This window comes from Rhinolophus hipposideros, assembly GCF_964194185.1.
Source record: "Rhinolophus hipposideros genome assembly, chromosome: 13".
NCBI classification, from domain to species: Eukaryota; Metazoa; Chordata; class Mammalia; order Chiroptera; family Rhinolophidae; genus Rhinolophus; species Rhinolophus hipposideros.
The window spans coordinates 15,752,836-15,772,315 of NC_138059.1; the positions used below are offsets into that span (position 1 = coordinate 15,752,836).

The 19,480-nt window shown below is 39.1% G+C and overlaps 1 protein-coding gene across 3 annotated transcripts in view; it reads right to left on the reverse strand.

Annotated features, from left to right (window-relative positions):
- The window catches only part of COLEC10 (collectin subfamily member 10), a 412,450-nt gene that overhangs the window by 61,689 nt on the left and 331,281 nt on the right, over nt 1-19,480 (reverse strand). For 2 of the 3 annotated variants that reach the window (XM_081071265.1, XM_081071267.1), the window contains one exon: nt 134-214. The gene's annotated coding sequence lies outside the window, so the exon portion shown is untranslated. Of the gene's footprint in view, nt 1-133; nt 215-3,988; nt 4,085-19,480 lie in introns of all 3 variants that reach the window. The other variant, XM_081071266.1, reaches the window with a different exon arrangement.

Consider the following 19,480-nt stretch of genomic DNA (forward strand, 5'->3'; position numbering starts at 1 on the left):
CTCTACAGCTTAGAATACTGGTGGGTTTTTTTCTTTTTTCTTTTTTGTTATAACAGAGTCTTTTATGTGGCAAAGTCACATTAGAAGCTGTCTGGCTGCTCTTGGTTACAAAGACTTTTCCTATTTGACTCACCTTCAATTTTCAGGCAAATTCTCTGGCTTCCTGCTATTGTTCCTGGGTGTCTGCAACTCTTTGCAATTTCTTGTGTGTCTTCTGAAAGGAAAGAATGGGTGATAGAACAGTGTTACATGGCCCATGTAACTTAAGAGGTATGAATTATTAAAAAACATAAACTGGTTGGGTAAGAAACACAAACAACTTATCATAAATCCTGGATCCTTTTCTATTGAAGAAATCCTCCTTTTTAAATGATAAGTGGTAAGCCTTATCTGCTTTCTGCATATGTCACAGGTACAATTTGGGGCAGTGTGTCCATATATTGCTTGTCTGAACTCTAACGTTTCAAGACTTTCTCAAGTCTTGCTGAGCCAAGGAGACAAATACAAACATGGGTGGTTTTTCCTCTTTGTTGTAAATTTTAGGCTCCAGAATGCTTCTTCACTTGATTACTTTGATACGTTCCTACTCAAGCTGCAGTATAAAGAATAGTTAATAACAAGAGCTTATTGAACTATGAGCTTGATAATGCACAGCATTGTATATACAAAATCTCAACCAGTGCTCAAAATGATCCATTACACAGATGACAAAAATGACGTTCAGAAAGGTCAACTACTCAGTCAAGTTTGCACAGCTGGTAAGTGGCAAAGCCAGGATTCAAACCCAAATACAGCTGAGCTTTGAACAACATGGGGGTTAGGCGTGCTGACCCTCATGCGATCGTAAATCCATGTATACCTTTTGACTCCCCCAAAACTTAACTACATGCATCCGTGGATTCAACCAACCGCGGATCCAAAACAGTACTTTTATATTGCCAACCACAGGTTACCATGGTTGGTTGAATCCACAGATGCAAAATCTGAGGATAGGAAGGAAGGGCCAACTGTTTTTATCGAAAAATAAAAGTACGTATATGTGCACGCATGCAGTTCAAACCCGGTTTGTTCAAGGGTCGATGTATATGTGAAATCCAACACCTGGGTCCTTAGCAACTGTAGTGTGTGATCTCAGAGAATATCCAGGGGTAACAACATTTTTTTTCTTCACATTTGCACAAGTCTTACATTTTTAAAACTTTTATTGGCACATCCATTTAGTATATTTGGTCCTCATGATGTTCTATGAGGGCAGCAAAAAGTGTGTATGCTAGGTTCATTTCACAGGTGAGGAATAATGCTGAGAGAGGAGGACCCAGTGTCACAAAGCCAGCAAGAGGTAGTAGTGAGTGCCAGCAGCTGAACCTGTGTCCTTGGACTCCCGCCTTAGTGCAAATTCCATAAAACCAAAGTTATTGCTTCCAAAAATTTTTAAAAGTTAAATAAAAGTTAAGGAAGAAACAATAATTTGAAAGCATAATTAATCACTTATAAATAAGGCACAATGCTTTGTTAATCACAAATGCTGGAGGAACCATTTAACAGATCCTCCCCTACCGCTCGCCTAGTTCACATGCCAATCAATGTCTGGCCATTGTGAATCTGTGACAACCCCAATAAATTATGGTGGTTAATATAACCCAAACCTCTATGTCTCCCTCTGTCTTATCACGCACTATCTTACAGTGACAAATCTGTATTTTGTACTAAATTTAGAAACCATTTCTTATAGATCTTTCCATAGAGTGGGTGCCCAATAAACTAAAAATTTGTGAATTAAAAACAGAATGTATTTTTTCTAAGACATGTAATAATAACATGTATTGAGTCTTCAGTCTTTAACATATGCCAGGAACTCTTGTAAGTTCTTTAGGTGTATTAAAATATTGAATTCTAGCAATTATCTTATTTTACTTCAATCTCACAGGTACAGAAAATGAGGTACAAAAAATTCAAGTAGCTTGCCAGAGCAATATTATAGTAAGAGGCAAGGAGAGAATTTGAACCCAGTCAGCGTAATTTAGAAAAATTAAGCGTTCAGACTCATCAGGATTTAACAATTCTGTTAGGCAGTATTCTTTGAGTCTTTGATGCAGTTTATAAAAATACTAAAAATGCATTCCAATAGTGTTTTTCTATTGAATTGATGTATTGAATGAAATATCATTTTAAAAAGACCTTCAGGTTTTTCTAGCAGAATTCAATAGCACTCACAAATTTGGGGATTAGAGCCGAAAAAAAACGGCTGTAACGGATTCTCTGCTGAGTATCTGACAACAAGAGTCAGCATTAGGCAGTAACTAACCACAAGGGCCTTGCAGCAAGGCGAAGCCAGACTTGAGATCCAGCTCCTTCTGCTTTGAAGCCAAGCTCCCCAGAAATCAACTCTTAGACAAGGATTTGTGTGCCCCGTTGGCATGGTGCCAAACAAAATGTGACGTTTCACCCAGTTTATGTCCAGGGACAATCTAGAGCTTCCTTTACTTGGGATCGATCGGTGTTAGTTATTCTCCATTTGCCCCTGTCCTTTTTGTTCCTGAGGAACTGTCCTTTTCAGACTATGACACAGCCTCACGTGCCCTATGGCTTTCAGATTTGAGGTGCCAAACAGGGAAGTAGCACCAGCTGAAGATCAGAGAGTGAGAAGCCGAGGTACTGCCTTCCAGTCACTCTATGGGCCAGTTTGACAGATGTAGCTCCTTCCCGTTAGGTGTTTTGGCCTGGTGAAAGAGTTCGTTAAATAAGCATTAACACTAACCTCAGGAAAGCACCATCCAGAGGAAGTGTGGTGTGCTATGGATGACATAGCAGGGTGAGTGAGCATGAGTGCTGACGGAAGGCCTCCGTAGCAGCAGATGTTTCACGTTGGAGTTGCAGCATGACCCTCAGGATGTGAGTGGGACGGGGAGTTAGGGCACGAGACACCCAAGCAGAAGGAAGAGTTTGTTCCAGACCAGTAAGGAAGGTCTCAGCGCACCTTCTGCAGAACGTTCTGCGTGGCTGAAGCAAAGGAGCAACGGCTTAAGAGAGCGTATGATAGAGACGAGGTTGTGCCTGAGTGCCAGGGAAAAAAGGACGGGGCTTGCCACAGACTGTGACCCCTGAGCCTCTGGAACAGAATTTGGTGATACAATTTAGTAAGTAAGTTGCTGTTAGTAAGATGGTTGCTGTTGTACGTATTTAATCATTTATATTGTAATTTTATGTATAATAGTGATAGGTGGCCATGAAAAATGGCAAAGAACTCAAAAAAGGCTAATGTGATTGAAGCTGAGTGAGAGGAGAGAGAAAAGCATTGGGGGGGGGGGCTGGTGAGATATTAGAAGCAGATGAGGCACGATCTGATAAGGTTGGAAACTAGCTGTACAATCAGGGGTGTTTAATGAGTTGTGTGAACTGGTGAGCTCATGAATAAAATATTGATGATTGATCTAAAGGACAAGATTTCACAAACGAGTATGAGTGGGAGGTACACAGGGGTTACATTACCATTTAGACACCAACGTCCACTGATTCAAATACATTCCTAAAACAAGTATAAACACAAGCTTCTATGGAAAATGGAGGAGTGAATGTCCATAAACTCCCATGGTTTTTTTGTTCGGTTGTTTATTTAGTTATAGTAGTACTAAGTTAAAGTCTCCACATCCCATGGATAAGAAAGTTTAACGGAAGAATGTCAATTCCCATGATGCCATGCCCTTTTTCTAAAATTACAAGAAGCTTCTTAAATCACCCATCTAAATGCACTGGTCCATCCTTCAAATTTAACCAAAGCACAGTTTGTGATATCCTGAAGGGGAAGGCAACAGAGGAAGGGAAGCTAATATTTTATTAAATGTCAGTGACTTTACCGTATATGTAATCCTATTATATCCTCCCGCAACCTCAGGTTGAATAATGTTCAAAATTATCCAGCTAGAAATGGCAAAACTGTGATGTGAACCCAGTCAGTCTCATAACAAAGTCCAGGTTTATTCTATCTTACCATGTTGATTTTCATGCCCTCTGTTCAGCCACAGAAAAGAGTGAGAATCGACTTCCCTAATGTATCTCCAAAGTTAAAGGATGTGCCAAGAAAAGCCTAGAAAAGAGAAGAAGAATGTTGATCCCCTGAATAAATTCAACTTCTATTTGTTGAGCTTCTAGTATGTGTCAAACTCTGTGTCTGTGGATTGCAGGGTAGGGTCCAAGCCCGCACGCAGCTAGACAACAAAATGTTATAATTAATACAGTCATTTGAGTAAAAAATTCCATTCAATGTGATCATTTCTTTTATGGAATGAGTGTTAACTGGGGGTACAGAGAAAATTTCCAAGAATAATAATCTAGATTTACATGGACAAAAAAGAGAAGTCTCCACCAAGGAAGGTCATACTACGTATAGATCTTGAGATAATCAATTTAGGATTTATAAAACCTTGGGGACAAAAGCTCTATTGTATAGCATGGTGACTATAGTTAACAACACTATGTTGTATACTTGAAATTTGCCAAGAGAATAGCTCTCAAGCTTTCTCTCTCTCTCTCTCTCTCTCTCTCTCTCTCTCTCTCTCTCTCTCTCTCACACACACACACACACACACAGAAAACAACAAAAAACAGGTAACTATGGGAGGCGATGGATGTGTTAATTAACTTGACTGTGGTAACCATATATCAAATCATCACATTGTACACTTAAATATGTAAAATTTTATTTGTCAATTTTACATCAATAAAGCTGGTGGGGGAAAAAATGAAAACTTTGGAGAGAGCAGGAATGGAAACCCCCCATCACCTAGAATGCCATTTACACATCTGGAATTCTTCCCATTAATTATGCTCCTTCTGTGGGTAAAATCCCATACCTTTGGGACTCACCATATGGGAGAACCCATTGGAAGAGCAGAGCTAAGTATGACGTCAGCTCTAGGGCTGAGCTCTCATGAAGGCACGAGAACCTAGCTACTCTCCTGAAGGAAATTCCCACAAGCATTACTGAATAATTCATTAACAATGAAGAGATCAGCTTAAAAAATAATATAGCTTAAGTAACAATGTAAAATATCAAGTTTAGAAATAAGAAACATTTCTTTCTGGCATTTATTTACTCAATAGTTGACTAAGTGCTTTATGTGTGTCAGGCACTGTTCTGGGTTCTGCTGAAAGTGTGATGAGTAAGTTAGATACGGACCCTTCTCTCACAAAACTTATAAAATAGGATGATTAGATAATGGACAAAATAATGTTTTACCAAAAACAATTACAGACTTTGCTCCTAGATATGTATAAAAATTGCATGGGTCCTTTTCTGGTTTGGGGCGAGTCATTCTTGAAATCAGTGATGATAGAACTAATCCCTGTACTGGAATGATTTGAATATTTTGCACCTTTGTATCTACTCTTCACCCTTTTCAATCCTCCTCTTTGCCTTAGGAAGCTGACCAGTATGGACACCACCAAAGGGCATGTGTTCTTGCTTCTGCTTGGCTAAGCCAATGGGAAGTCCCAACAACATTGCAGAGAATGGGACCCTCATGATGCTTTGGTTCCTGGCTTAAGGCTCCTGCTCCTCTCCAAGTGAACTCCTCCTCCTGACTCCTCCTGAGGTCCAGTGTCTGCTTCCTCTTCTCTCCATGATGCTTACAGGTGGTAACAACAGCCACTATTCACTAGCTTTGGGTTCTTGCACGATTCCATAGGATTCCCCTATATCTACCGTGTCTTGTAAATAGTCCCTTTGTAAATGACTCCCCTTAAATTATTCTAATTTGTGTGTCTTCTGTTCTCTGTTGGGACTCTGACTAAAATAATACTTTTGTTGTATCCCAAGTTTCTATCCTTTATTTATTTTGCTCACATTGATTGATACTACACACCGGCAACCCAGTGATGGAGGACACACAGATATAGATATCATACCTGCCTAAAAAAGCATTCTCAGGGCCAGCCTGGTGGCTCAGGGGGTTAGAGCTCCATGCTTCTAACTCTGAAGGCTGCAGGTTCGATTCCCACATGGGCCAGTGGGCTCTCAACCACAAGTTTGCCAGTTCAATTTCTCGAGTCCCTCAAGAGATGGTGGGCTCTGCCCCCTGCAACTAAAATTGAACATGGCACTTTGAGCTGAGCTGCCGCTGAGCTTCCAGACGGCTCAGTTGGTTGGAGTGCGTCCTCTCAACCACAAGGTTGCTGGTTCGACTCCCACAAAGGATGGTGGGCTGCGCCCCCTGCAACTAGAAAATGGCAACTGGACCTGGAGCTGAGCTGTGCCCTCCACAACTAAGACTGAAAGGACAATAACTTGAAGATGAATGGCACCCTCCACAATTAAGATTGAAAGGACAATAATTTGACTTGGAAAAAAGTCCTGGAAGTACACACTGTTCCCCAATAAAGTCTTGTACCCCTTAAAAAATCAATGAAAGCATGCTGTGAGAATAATTTTTTTTTTTAAAAAAGCACTCTCAAATACCCTTAGTGGGAACTTGTTATACTTGTATCTTTCAAATTTTAAAATGCACTTACCCTTTTCCCCATAAAATCCCTTGCAAATTATTTACTGTGTTCATTATAGCATTATTTATAGCAAGATATGGAAATCACTACTTAGATACATTATGGTACACCCAAATAATTGAATGTTATGCAGATGATAAAAGAATTCAGTAGAGCTGTATGTAATGATATTGCAAAGCCTTCAAGACATATTAAGTGAGAAATCAAAGTACTCGACAGTTATATACCTATTGGTAGAACAAACAATATACCTATGAATGGGTCTATACATAAAATTTGTGGGGGTTATTTTTGGACATGTAGGAAAATAAATTTTGAAAGGGAAATGTTTAGGAAGAGATACCACAGAAGGGAGATGGTTATTTAACATTCTTTTAGCTTTCTGTACCTTTTTTACTCTTTTAATATACTTAAATTAACATTTCAAAAAACATAATAGAAATAAAGATACAATCTCAACCCCTACTTTGCTTAGTTTAATAGGCGTTTTGATTTCCAAAACTGTAGTCATGAAGAGGAAGTAAAATAACTCCCAAAAACAAATTTACAAGAAACATCAGTACAGTAAATGACGTCACTTGTAAAACCTGAAATGGGTACATTTTATTCCACTTATTTCACATGAAAATCTATTGAAACTGACTTCAAAGGCTGAACCACATGTCCTGACGGCCAAAAGGGGCTTGTTAACATAACCTCTGCTCGTTTCCTCTCTCATTATTTTTGCAATTCAATTATAACTGGAAGTCCACAAACCTTGTAATTGTCAGCTAACCTTTGGAGAAAGCAAATGGTTGACCAAGAATTTGAAGGGAAGGACCCTCCCACCCTCTCTGAACTTTGTGGTGGTCTTTGGGTGCAAAATGACCTAGCTCAAGCAATCCTCAAAGATCAACCAAAGAAGAAAATAATTATCTTTTCAGGAAGGGTGTCTCTGTGGACAGCAAAGATCTCTGAGAAGGAATATGTATAATATTATTTCCTTTTCCCAGAATTTCTTGGCACCCATCCAAGTTTTTCACTGGAAATTAACATCCTCATGTATACAGACAGGTTTGATATCTGAGCTCTGCTGGGTCAGCCCATTTTTGTGCAAAGTATATTAATATTCTGTTCATGCTTCAGGCACTCATTAATCCAGCACAGTTTCATATCTCTTGTTTCTGCTTCTGCTTTTCACAAATAGTAACAGCCAACCATAAATAGAAGATATTCCTGAAAGTACATAAAATAATAACTAATGCACATACAAAGCCATTCGGAGCTCAAATTGCCTTCTAGAAGAACTCATATCATTGTAATTTCTGATGAAACTTCCATGCATGCAAGCATATTGCATAAATTATTTTCCATTCTGTTTGCTATGGATGCAGCATATGTTTCTATTGTTACTCATGTGTGCCGTGAAGAGGCTAACATGCAAGGTTGAAGAAAATGTTTTGTAGCTGTCTTGCCTAATGAACAGGGAATGCTATTAGTATTACTTCTGTATACTCAGAATACTAGTATTCACTGTTTTTGAACAATGTGATTGGTTCTCACCTATTGAACTTTAGCCAGCCACTGGACTTAGTAGTTCATATACATTATTGTATTTAAACTTCATGATGACCTTTGAAATAAAGATTTTTATTCCCATTTTACAGATGAGAAATGGAGGTTCAGGAATTTAATCTGAGATCACACAGCTAACAAGTGGCAGAGCCAGTGTTGTGACTTCAGTGTTTATGTCTTTCCTTTTAAACTCAAGAGTAAGACTAATATCACAGAGCTTTCAATGACCAAAGAAGTCACATTTTTATCTCCAGTTAAAGGAATTACCAAAAAGTCCCAATAACTTGAATATAGTCAAAATGAACCAGCAGTTCCAAGCCCAATGCAAAACACCAAGCTTAGAAACTGCTGATAATTTCACGTCCCACTTTTTCACCCCCCATCTGCAGCTTGAAAAGACCCTTTCTGTGGGTTTTCCTGGAAATATTCATACTCTCCAAATCTCTACTTAGAAGATCTTTCATTCTACCATATTTGGGCAACATAACTACAAGGTACAAGAGAGATGACACAATTCAAGAGAACACATCACAAAAAAGTCCCTTTCTGAATTGTTTTATAACAAATGACCAAGAAGTCCTTTGTTTAATAGAGAACAAGATTTTCCTCCCCCAGAGAAACTGTTCTCACCCCTTTTCCTCTTAAAGAAAGGGCAACAATCCAAATAATCCCTTAGGCTGAGAATAAAACCATAGCCAGGAGAGTGTCTTTAATAAATGTGTGAATCGTACCAATGATAACATTTATTGGGCGATGGTCTGTTTTTCTTTCAGTGACATGCCTGTCCTCTCAGTATATGATATGGACCAGTCACCATATCCCTCTGAGCTCAGAGTCATTACCGGAATGAACACTCCATCATGCAGTCAAAACCACAGAACGTCCATGCTTGAAGGGGCTACAGAGGTCTTTGCTTTCACCTTTTCCAATTTCTCCCTGCCCTAGCAACCTATCCCTCGATTTATATTTTTAGAAATGAAGAAAGGTGACATGACTTTTGCCCTGCCGATAGATAGCTAACTTAGGGCTTTAAACCAGGTTTCTGAATTCCCAATCCTCTGCTCTTTCCACAACATGGGAGGACTTCCCTTTGAATCCTGGCTAAGTTCTTAACAGTGAGTAATCAAACTCTCTTTAAGCCTCAAATTTCCTCACCTATAAAATGGGAAGAATAATGGCACTTGCCTCATAGGCTTGTTGTGAAGCTTAAGTGACATGATGCTGGTGAGGAGCTTCACAGAATGCTTGACATGCAGTGTCAATTTAATATCAATGATTATTTTTATTATCATTATTAATTCAAGCTTTCTAAACCAAGGTCTTATTCTGCCAGATATAACATATGTGGGCTGTAAAAATTACATGTATCCTCTATGAAGGCTCCATTTTCACTGCAAGTTTAATTAAGGTTAAGTATAGACAATAGAAACCTATCTATAACTCTTCCTCCTTGTTACCCTTCTTGTGAATTAACTTTTAACATGATCAGGAGAAAGAATTCTGGATAACCAGGATAAAGGTTCAGAGTAAGACACAGGGAATGGGAAGGCACTCTAGAAAGGGCCTTGTTCTTCCCTCAACTTACCATCTCCTTCAACTGCATGTCCCATGCCAATTATCAGCGTCACTCTTCACCCACTGATTTACTTACGTCAGAAGTGCAGTGATCTTTGATTTCTACTTTTCTCCTTTTTCATTTGACACTTCAAGCTAATCAGTGACTCAGTCCTGCAAGTTTTATCACTGGAATCTGTGTTTAATCTACCCCTTCTCTTCATTTTCATCATAATGACATAAATGTTGACCCTTATTATTTATCGTTTTAATTATACAAGAATCTCCTATTGCTGCCCCCTCCCCATTTCCCACACTGCAGCCAGATGGATCGTTCTAAAACAAAGAATAAGACAGTGTTACTGTCTTGTCAAAAATTATTTTGGTGCCCTAACTGTACACAGAATAAAGTCTAAACTCATGAGACAAGACAAAAAGTCCTCTCCAGCCTCAACTCTTACCAATACCAACCTCAAATTGTACGTCCCGGACATAGTGCAGTACTTGGAGTTACCCAAACGTACTAAGATTTCTGTTCCTGTGTTGTTTTCAGCTTTATATACCACATACCAAATGAAGAAACAAAAACTCATAGAACAGACAATAGTTTAGTGGTTACCAGAGGGCAAGTGGGGAAAAAGGGTCGTAGAAGAGGGTAAACGAGATCAAATATGTGGTGATAGAAGGAGAACTGACTCTGGGCGGTGAACACACAATGTGATATACAGATGATGTATTACTTACAGAATTGTATACCTGAAACCTACGTAACTTTACTAACAATAGTCAACCCAATAAACTTCAATTAAAAAAAAAAAAGATTTCTGGCCTTCATTCTTTCTACCTAACTAAAATGCTTTTCTCATGACGCTATCTTATTGGATGATCAACTTTTTTAAAATTAAATTTATTGGGGTGACATTGACTAATAAAATTATATAGGTTTTAAGTGTACAATTCTATAATACATTATCTATATATTGCATTGTGTGTCCACCATCCAAAATGAAATCTCCTTATATGTGACCCTTGACTCTCTTCTACCTCCTCTCCCCCCTTGCCCTCAGGTAACCACTAAACTGTTGTCTGTCTATGAGTTTTTGCTTGTTTGTTTGTCTTGTTCCTTTGTTGCTTTTAGTTTTATGTCCCACATATGAGTGATTGGTAGAGACACTATGGAAAACAGTATAGAGGGTCCTTAAAAAATCAAGAATCGTGCTCGCTTCGACAGCACATATACTAAAATTGGAAAGATACATAGAAGATTAGCATGGCCACTGCGCAAGGATGACACACAAATTCGTGAAGTGTTCCATATTTTTGAAAACTGACTCTGGGTGGTGAACACACAATGGGATTTATAGATGATGTAATACAGAATTGTACACCTGAAATCTATGTAATTTTACAAACAATTGTCACCCCGATAAATTAAAAAAACACCAAACAAACAAAAAATTAAGAATAGAATTACCATACAATTCAGCAATTCCTCTTGCGGATATCTACCAAAAAAAATCTGAAAACATTTATCTGTAGAGATATATGTACCTTGATGTTTATTGCAGCATTATTCATGATGGCTAAGACATAGAAACAACCGAAGTGTCCACTGATAGATGATTGGATAAAGAAGATAGGGTACATATAATACATACAACGGAATATTACTCAGCCATAAGAAAAGATGAAATACTGCCATTTGCGACAACATGGATGATCTTGAGATCATTATGTGAAGCAAAATAAGTCACAGAAAAAGCTGAGAACCAGATGATTAACTTCTATTTGTCCTTCAAGACTCAGCTCAGATTCTACCTCCCCGAGGGCAGCTTCCTCTGTTTCTAACAGCACCCTGTTAGACACTTTCTTTGTCTCATTACCATGAATTTTACATAACTCTATTATTGTACTGCATTGTTGTTGTGTGTTTTTGTCTCTTTCCTTCACTAATTGGAACTTTACTGGCTAGAGGATTGGTATTTTCTTCTTAATGGTACCCTTACGTCTATCCTAATACCTGGCAGAGAGTATTACTCTAAATATGTGTTTTCATGAATGAATATTGTCTATACTCTTGTGGCTGATAACTATTTGTTATCACATGATATTTCATTTGGTCTACATATTTCAGAGATGGAACTCTGGAGAAAGTTTCATGTGCCCTTGGTTGTGGAGTGGCTTCTCACAACCCCAAACAGGGCGTGTACAACCACAACTCCAAGACCTTTAATCTGCTCTGGAATATGATGCAACACTGGCCCCACCGCACATCTTTCCTTCCAAAGAATATATTGGACCTTTGGATATGGTTTCCATCTGGGATGATGATAGCCCAACATGATGTGATGTTATCTCACAATTTCTATCCCTCGACCCTGGAGTGACCAGTGGAATTTTGAAATCCTCATATAAAATAGGATGAACAATCATAAAAAGTTTTCCACATAATAACTCAGAATTGTAGGGGAGGGATAGGGTCATAATTGCTTTTAATATGAAATATGTTGAGTTCCACATGTTCATAGCTTTATGGAAGTTACTGATGGATAAGACACTACTTTCTCAAAACTTTTCAACACAATATCATAAGTACTAGTTATGTACCACATGTTATTCTAAGCTCATTACATTGACTCATTTAATCCTCCCAACAATCCCAGTGAGGTAACTACTATTATTGCCTCTATCCTGGTGATAGAAATTGATGCACAGAAGTATTAAGTAATCTTTTAGATTCCTATGGTTAGTCAGTAGTAGAACCTGGAGTGAAACTCCAGAGCAAACCACTGCAAAGTACTAACAGACTTTTACACTGCGAATTGTATTTTCTAATTACAAACATTTAAGTTACCTTACAAATATCAAATTATTAGTGATATGTTAAAAATTGTAAACAAACCTGTGTTTCAAAATACATTTTTACTGCAGTAAAAACATTACACCCAATACTACCTATCTGATACTCTTAAAAGTCCTGTTACAAATGATTACCACAACTCAAATATTTCTGATATCCAACCATGTGGTTTCATCCTTTTGCATTTCATATTTCATTGTCTGTACCAGTGAGAAGGAGGTAGATATGTGGCTCCAAGTGACCATTCATCTGAATAGGATTTGGGCCCTACCCAGAAAGAAACTAAAGGATGATCAATAGGGATCTATTCCTACCCCATTCTTATTTCTGCAAACTATACGTATAGCTGAGGAGGAAACTTGAGAATTTCTTCACACATAGTAACAGTAGGCTTCCTGGTCAACCTCTGTGGTTGGCTATGAATTTAAATAGGTTTGTTTAGAGTTGAAGGGGACATAATGATTTCCCATTAATCAATACAGGCCTGGCGAATGCTTAGCTAGAGTAGTAGAAACACAATTAGCCTTATATTCATTCTTTATCTTTGGCTTCTAGTCCTTTAGATAGAGCTATTTGTCTTCTTCAACAAGATTAAAAGGTCCTTAGAACTAGGGAATGTGTCCTCTATTTATTTTCTATTGCCCTCAGGACATGGTATAATCTAAAGCACTTGGATTATATTTAGGGAGTAGGACTTGGGTGAGATACCTACCTTTGTGTGAGCCAAAACTTCTCCACCTAAAAGTGAGAGAAGTAGATAAGATGACTTCTGCATGTTCCTTTATGATTAACTTTTCTTGGGTAATCACACAGTCCTTATTATCATAACACCTATGGTGCATACTTCTCATTATTATCTTAATACCACAATACTCATACCTTCAAACACAAGTAGTAAATGGAGATTCAGATTCAAAGGTTAAAGACCTGATTCATTGTCCAGATTGCTGGTCTGGTTTCCCAGACCACCTTTCTGGCTTTGGTTTTGGCCTTTTAAATCCAATTTCCATATAGAAGTCATAATGGTCTTTGCAAAATGGAAATCAGATGGGTTACTCCTCTGCTTAAACCCACACATTGTCCTTGTATAAAGTCGAAACATTGCATGTGAATTACAAAGCTCTTCAGAAACTGTGCTCTGAATCACTATGCTATATGATCCTCTTGCTGGACTCCCTCCAGACTAGTTAATTGGTGGCTCTGGTACATTGTAGTACATACAGCAAGCTGCACTCCCCCTGTGAGAGGTCTTACCACATTATCATCACTTTCTGATGTAACACTAATTCCCCACGTATTAAGTTGTAGGCTTCGTGAGGGCAGGAGCTATATTTGCCTTTGTTCATATTTTAAGTGCTTGCACCTAGTTAATATGTAGCAAATATTTAATTTATTAATTTAATTTTTAGCAAATGCTCAACAAATCGTTGTTGAATGAATGAATGAATGAATGAACAAATATCATATATAATAACTAACCATTGTGATTTTTATTCTTGTCAGCAGGGAAAAATGATGTTTATCTACCTGAGATGACATGACCACATTTGAATTAAGCTTTCAAACAGCTTCCACATTCTCAAAAAGAAGATTGTGAAGCATTCTCATTTTAGAATAGAGATAATAACTCTTTAAGTTTCTGTGTCATAGACTTGGCATTTCACTTTTCCCAAAATTCTGTCCTTTATACTACTGTGCAATCTTAATATGATATATGATAATGCATCAAACCTTTCCTCAGCCGTTTATCCAGCAATTATTCATTTAATATGCCAGACACTCTGCTAGATGTCAAGGAAACCAAGATGTATAAGACAGGGTTCTTTCTCTTAAGGAGCTCATGTTAAATGGAGGAGACAGGCAGATAAACACAATAGCACTCATACCATGTACTAGATACTGAGTAAACACTTTGTGCATTTTGTATACATTTTCTCATCTAATCCAGACACGGACCTTCCAAGGTAAACTGATAAAATCAAGGATGCAGTTGGTCCAAGTCTACTCTATAAGAGCTGAGTTAGGATTTAAACTTAGCACTGTGCAATTCCAGAGCTCACTATATCACATTATGATATAATATGTTAGATGCTTTAACCCAGACATAAAGGAAGAGGCAGGGTAACAGAGAGGAGAGAGTCGTTTTTCCACAGGCAGAGAAAGAAAGGTCTGTGTGTATTTGTGCACCCCTATATATACGCTGGAGACAGCTTTGTAGAAGAGAAGGTATTTTAGCCATGGAGGGAAGTTAAACTCACAAAACAAGTGGTTAAGTTTTCAGAGCAATGCAAGAGCCTGATAGGATGAGCTAAAAGTTACTAGCTGTCGCTGGAGAAGTAGCTACCTAGAAGCAAGTGGAGAGAGATGAAATGGGTATCTCTCTGATAAGAAATCTGTACCTTGTCTTACTGGCAATGGGATTTTAAGTAGGAAAATGATGGGTTTGAATTTGTATAAAAGATCATTAGCTATTTACAAAAGATTACTTGAAAGAGAAAAAAGACTGAAAGTAAAGATACCGTCCGGACAACAGTAAATGAGGATTTGAAATAGGGAAGTATTGTTGGGACTGGAAAAAAGGTCACTAATAAGAAAGATGTTTAAAAAAAGAATTGGTAGGATTTATGAACTGAATGTGGGCATGAGTCTAGGACGAGTCAACGGTTATAGTCTGGCAATCTGTGGAATGTGCCCTGTAACACAGGCTTATTTCTGCTGCTGTCTTGAGTGGCTTTGAAATAAAACAATAACTAATTTTACTGGGCTATTACTATGTGCTAAATATTAATATCATTTTAAGCAATCATGACAAATTCATGTGGTATTATCACTATTCCTATTTTATAGCTGTGTAAAGTGAGGTCCAGAAAAATCAAATAATTTTCCCAAAGATCTAGAGCTATGGTAACGGAAACTGTGAGACTCTGCTCGGACTCCTTTGAGGACCAGGACATATTCCCCTAGTGGCTGGTAGTACTGCCTGGAAGTCCTCAGGTCTCAGCCTCATCAGGGGAAGACAGCTACATACATCGCCCAAATTCATGATGCGCTTTCCACTGCGTGGCCTAAAACCAAGATAGATGAAGGGTTACAAAGGCATGGCCATCTGTCTCCAGCTTCGGATAACTGTGAAAGTTCATCTCAGCTTCAGAAATCCCCATCAGGTTGGCTTTGATGAGAGTGCACACAGCTCTAGTTCTCCTTATGCCCAATCTAGCCTCCTTCCCTAACCCCCATGACCTTGATCTCAAGGGCACTCCTTTAGAAATATCCCTACAGACTCATCTGCATTTCTGAGTCTGTTCTCTGAGGAGTTCCTTCTGGACATCCACCAAATGGCAGAGCTAGCTAGCATTTGGACCCAGATAGATTGGTTATAATAGCCATGCTTATAAACACTTTTCTCTATATTAATAGCTTTGCAAAAGCAAAAATCCCTAGGGAAATTGCCCAGTACTGAAAAGATGATTCATAAATAGACACATTATGACTTCTACTTTGTGTAATAGTTCATGACGCAGACGAGCCATTCAATAAAAATATACTTGAAATGAAGAGAGCTGAGAACATGTTGAACCTGGTACTGTCAAAGTCAAGGGAGGAGAACATTTCAAGAAGCAGGAACGAGTCAAACACATCAATTCCTGGAGGAAGATTAAACGGCCTAAGGACCAAAAGTATCCAATGGCTTTGGCATTGGGATGGTTTGAGCAATGTGAGTGAGTTCTGTTGACATGACATCATGCAGTGTAGACTATGCTGCTGTGTTACAGAAAGAACAGGAGGTGACCATGGAAAGATGAGGAGTGACTGCAAACTATGCTTGCTTTCAAGAGAGCCGGGGTGGAGTCTTGATTTTTTTTTTAACATTGCCCATCTATCAAGGTTGAATTGGGTCCATGTCTGCTGCATATATACAAGGAACCTGCAGGTATATGGTTTGTAATCAGTCTTAAGCAAACATCCGAGCCTCTGGGAACACCCATACACATCACATCGTCTCCTTTCTCAAGAACCGGAGGTTCCTAAAAGTGAGTTCTCACATCCACATTGTGATGTGGTCAGGCCCCGTGCTTACTCACTTTGTGCCTGGTGTCCGCACTGCTGATTTTTTGGAAGCCAGAGTTTCCCCTAACATCTTGCCCTGCCATTACACTATGAAGAATACCAGGAACTGTTTCAGGTAAGAAGTCCCTGACCTAAGGCCACAGGGTGGGTGGCCCAGGGGAATTAACCACAGAAAGTGTTTCCCACGAACCCACAGAATCCGTGTTTGAAAGGCCGGTGTTTCTCTGGGCTGTTTCTTCTCAGCAGAGTACAGTACCCAGCATTATGTAACGGGGGCAACAGCAGCTAAAACTTTAAAAAATCATCTCTGTGGTAAATGTGAAAGCAAATGTGGAAGACTGGAACATTTCTGATTTTCCACTCAGTGGACTGAACTGCCAGATACTTCAGTCTCACTTTCTCTCCCTTTAGCTTTGGAAAGCAACGCTCAAACGCACGACCTCGCAGTCAATTTCAACGTTATGGAAAGAACAGACTCTATAGGTTTGAGCTGGAGACTGAGCTCTGAAAAATGGTAGCCTGCAGAAGCAAATACATGTTACTGTAGTTGGATGAATATCTTATAGAAAGTGGGGTCTTTTTGTTAATTATGATAATCCATGTCAATTCCCAGCTCACTGAAACGTTGCTGGGTTGAGAGGTTGAATGTTGATGGTCTTGCCCACACCTCTTGTGGTTTAAAAAAAAAAAAAGAGTAGTGTGAGAAACTCCTAACTGATAAGTCATAACTCTTCCCTCAGTTTACTTTTTGAACTTTTGTAGTAGGTATAATTTTTATTCCACAGAATGTGGAAGCAGGGAACTTCATAGGATTCTCTTTCAGTAAATCAGATGACCCATTCGGAGCCTCCATGTTTCTGGCAAAAGTGAAAAAAAATGTAACCAGGCTTCAATAAGACATCTCCTCCTCAGTATCATGCAGGGACAGTGGAGGTCTCATGCCATCTAGAACATTCACTGAAGGACCCTCTGCCCACTACTCTTAAAGGCAGGTGGCTGCACCTCATTACAGACGTGTGCGTGTGTGCACATGTGTCTGCGTGTGTGCACGTGTGTGTATGTGTGTGTGTGTGTGTGTGTGCAGGTGCCCATGTGGATGTGTTGGGCGGGGCTAGTTCTAGCCTGAGGGTTGGGCCTTAACAGTCAGTATTCAGCATCCCAAGATGTTCTATGCAACTATTCTCATCTGAGGTAGCACGCATAGTCTAGGCCCTACAAGGAGTCCCACTGTTAGAGAAAACTAGTAAAACGTTCTCTGCCTCACTATATGAGGAAGCTCTATGAATGACAAAAAATTAGTTTTTCCTCGTTGCTTCCACTTCTGCTTTTCCCAATCCTTGAAGCCTTTGGTCATAACAATGGACACCAAAGATACCAGAGGATGTGCTGGGCATGGGTGGGAAATAACTTTCGGGTACCCATGAACTTTATGTTTCGTATAAAGCTAATACTGTTAACCGCTACCCAACCAGAGGCATGGAAAACTCAAAGTTCAAAACACTTCCTCTGAATGGAGGCCTGAAAAACTGTGGAAACAAAAGAAACTCACTATCTAAACTATACTACTGACGCTTCATCTCCTAACCCTCCCAGAAACATGTGACCGTGCTTCTGACTGCCGAGAAAGATGCGTCCGAGTGAGGTTCTGAGCTGCAATGCTAACTGGACAAAAGCAGCTGGAATACAAGAGCATCATGCACTGCTCTCGAACAAAGCAACAACAAAACTCCTGCTTCTGCCTATTAAAAAGCTATTCATCTGATTTCAAATGATGGTACATAATTGCAGCTTTCACGGAATGTATTGACATACAATAAGTTGATTAAAAGACAAACACAAAATGAAATGCTGCTTTTGCTGAAAGATTTAATGACTGAGAAGATATATTCTAATAGGAACAACATCATTGTTCTTTTTTACTAAATGTTATTCACTCTTTCAACATAACTGAAATTTAAAACCAGAATATTCTCCAATTTTCAGAGAAAGCACAGAGAGAGAACTAAGCTGACCCGTTAACGTGTCTAGAAAGTGGAGGTTTAAAACAAGTCTGTGGAATATTTATAACCTTGGCTTTAGTTTTGTTCATTAAATTCTATTGCCCCATCTCTCCTATAACTCTTTAACTCTTTCTCTCTCTCTCTCTCTCTCTCTCTCTCTCTTCTGCTTTCTCCCCACTCTCCCTCCCTCCCTCCATTTAAAAAAATACTCTATGCCAAGCTCTGTGCTTCTTTCTAAAGTTTTCCTTGAAAATACCACTCTCAAAAATATCTGCTCAGGACTATCCTCCATCTATTCATTTTACAAATGGGATACATAAATGAAACAAATAGACATAAATCCTTGTATTTTCGGAATTTATATTGGGGGAAATGGATGGGAGATAGGCCATGAATAATAAACATAATAAACAATTATATGGTATATTACAGGGTGGTAAGTGCTACAGAAAAAAACGTAGCAGGGTGAGCAATATCGGGAAGCAGGGAGTGGGTGGACAGCTAATAGTTTACAGAAGGTGTTTGGGGTGGGTTTTATTGAGATGGTGATATTTAGGCAAAGGCTTGAAGCAGGTGTATGCAGAAACCATGTGGGTGTCTGGGGAAGAGCATGGATGACTGCAGCTGCCTCTGCAGAGCGAATGGCCAGTGCAAGTCCTTCAAGCAGAAAGTGCCTATTGAGTAAGAGGAAGATCGAGGCATCCAGACTGAATGAGGGAAGATTAATGGTGGATGATGTCAGAGAGACAGAAATGGGGCATGGAGCCTCCTGAGCATTTTCAGGATTTTGGCTGTTTACTCTGAGTGATATGGAAGCCACTGGAGGCTCTTTAACAGAAGAATGATATGACCCCGGTTTGACTGCTGAGTTGAGGATAGACTGGGGTGGAAGTCACGGGGGGAGGACCATTTAGGAGGGTGGAAGAAGAGGAGGTGGTAAGAAGTA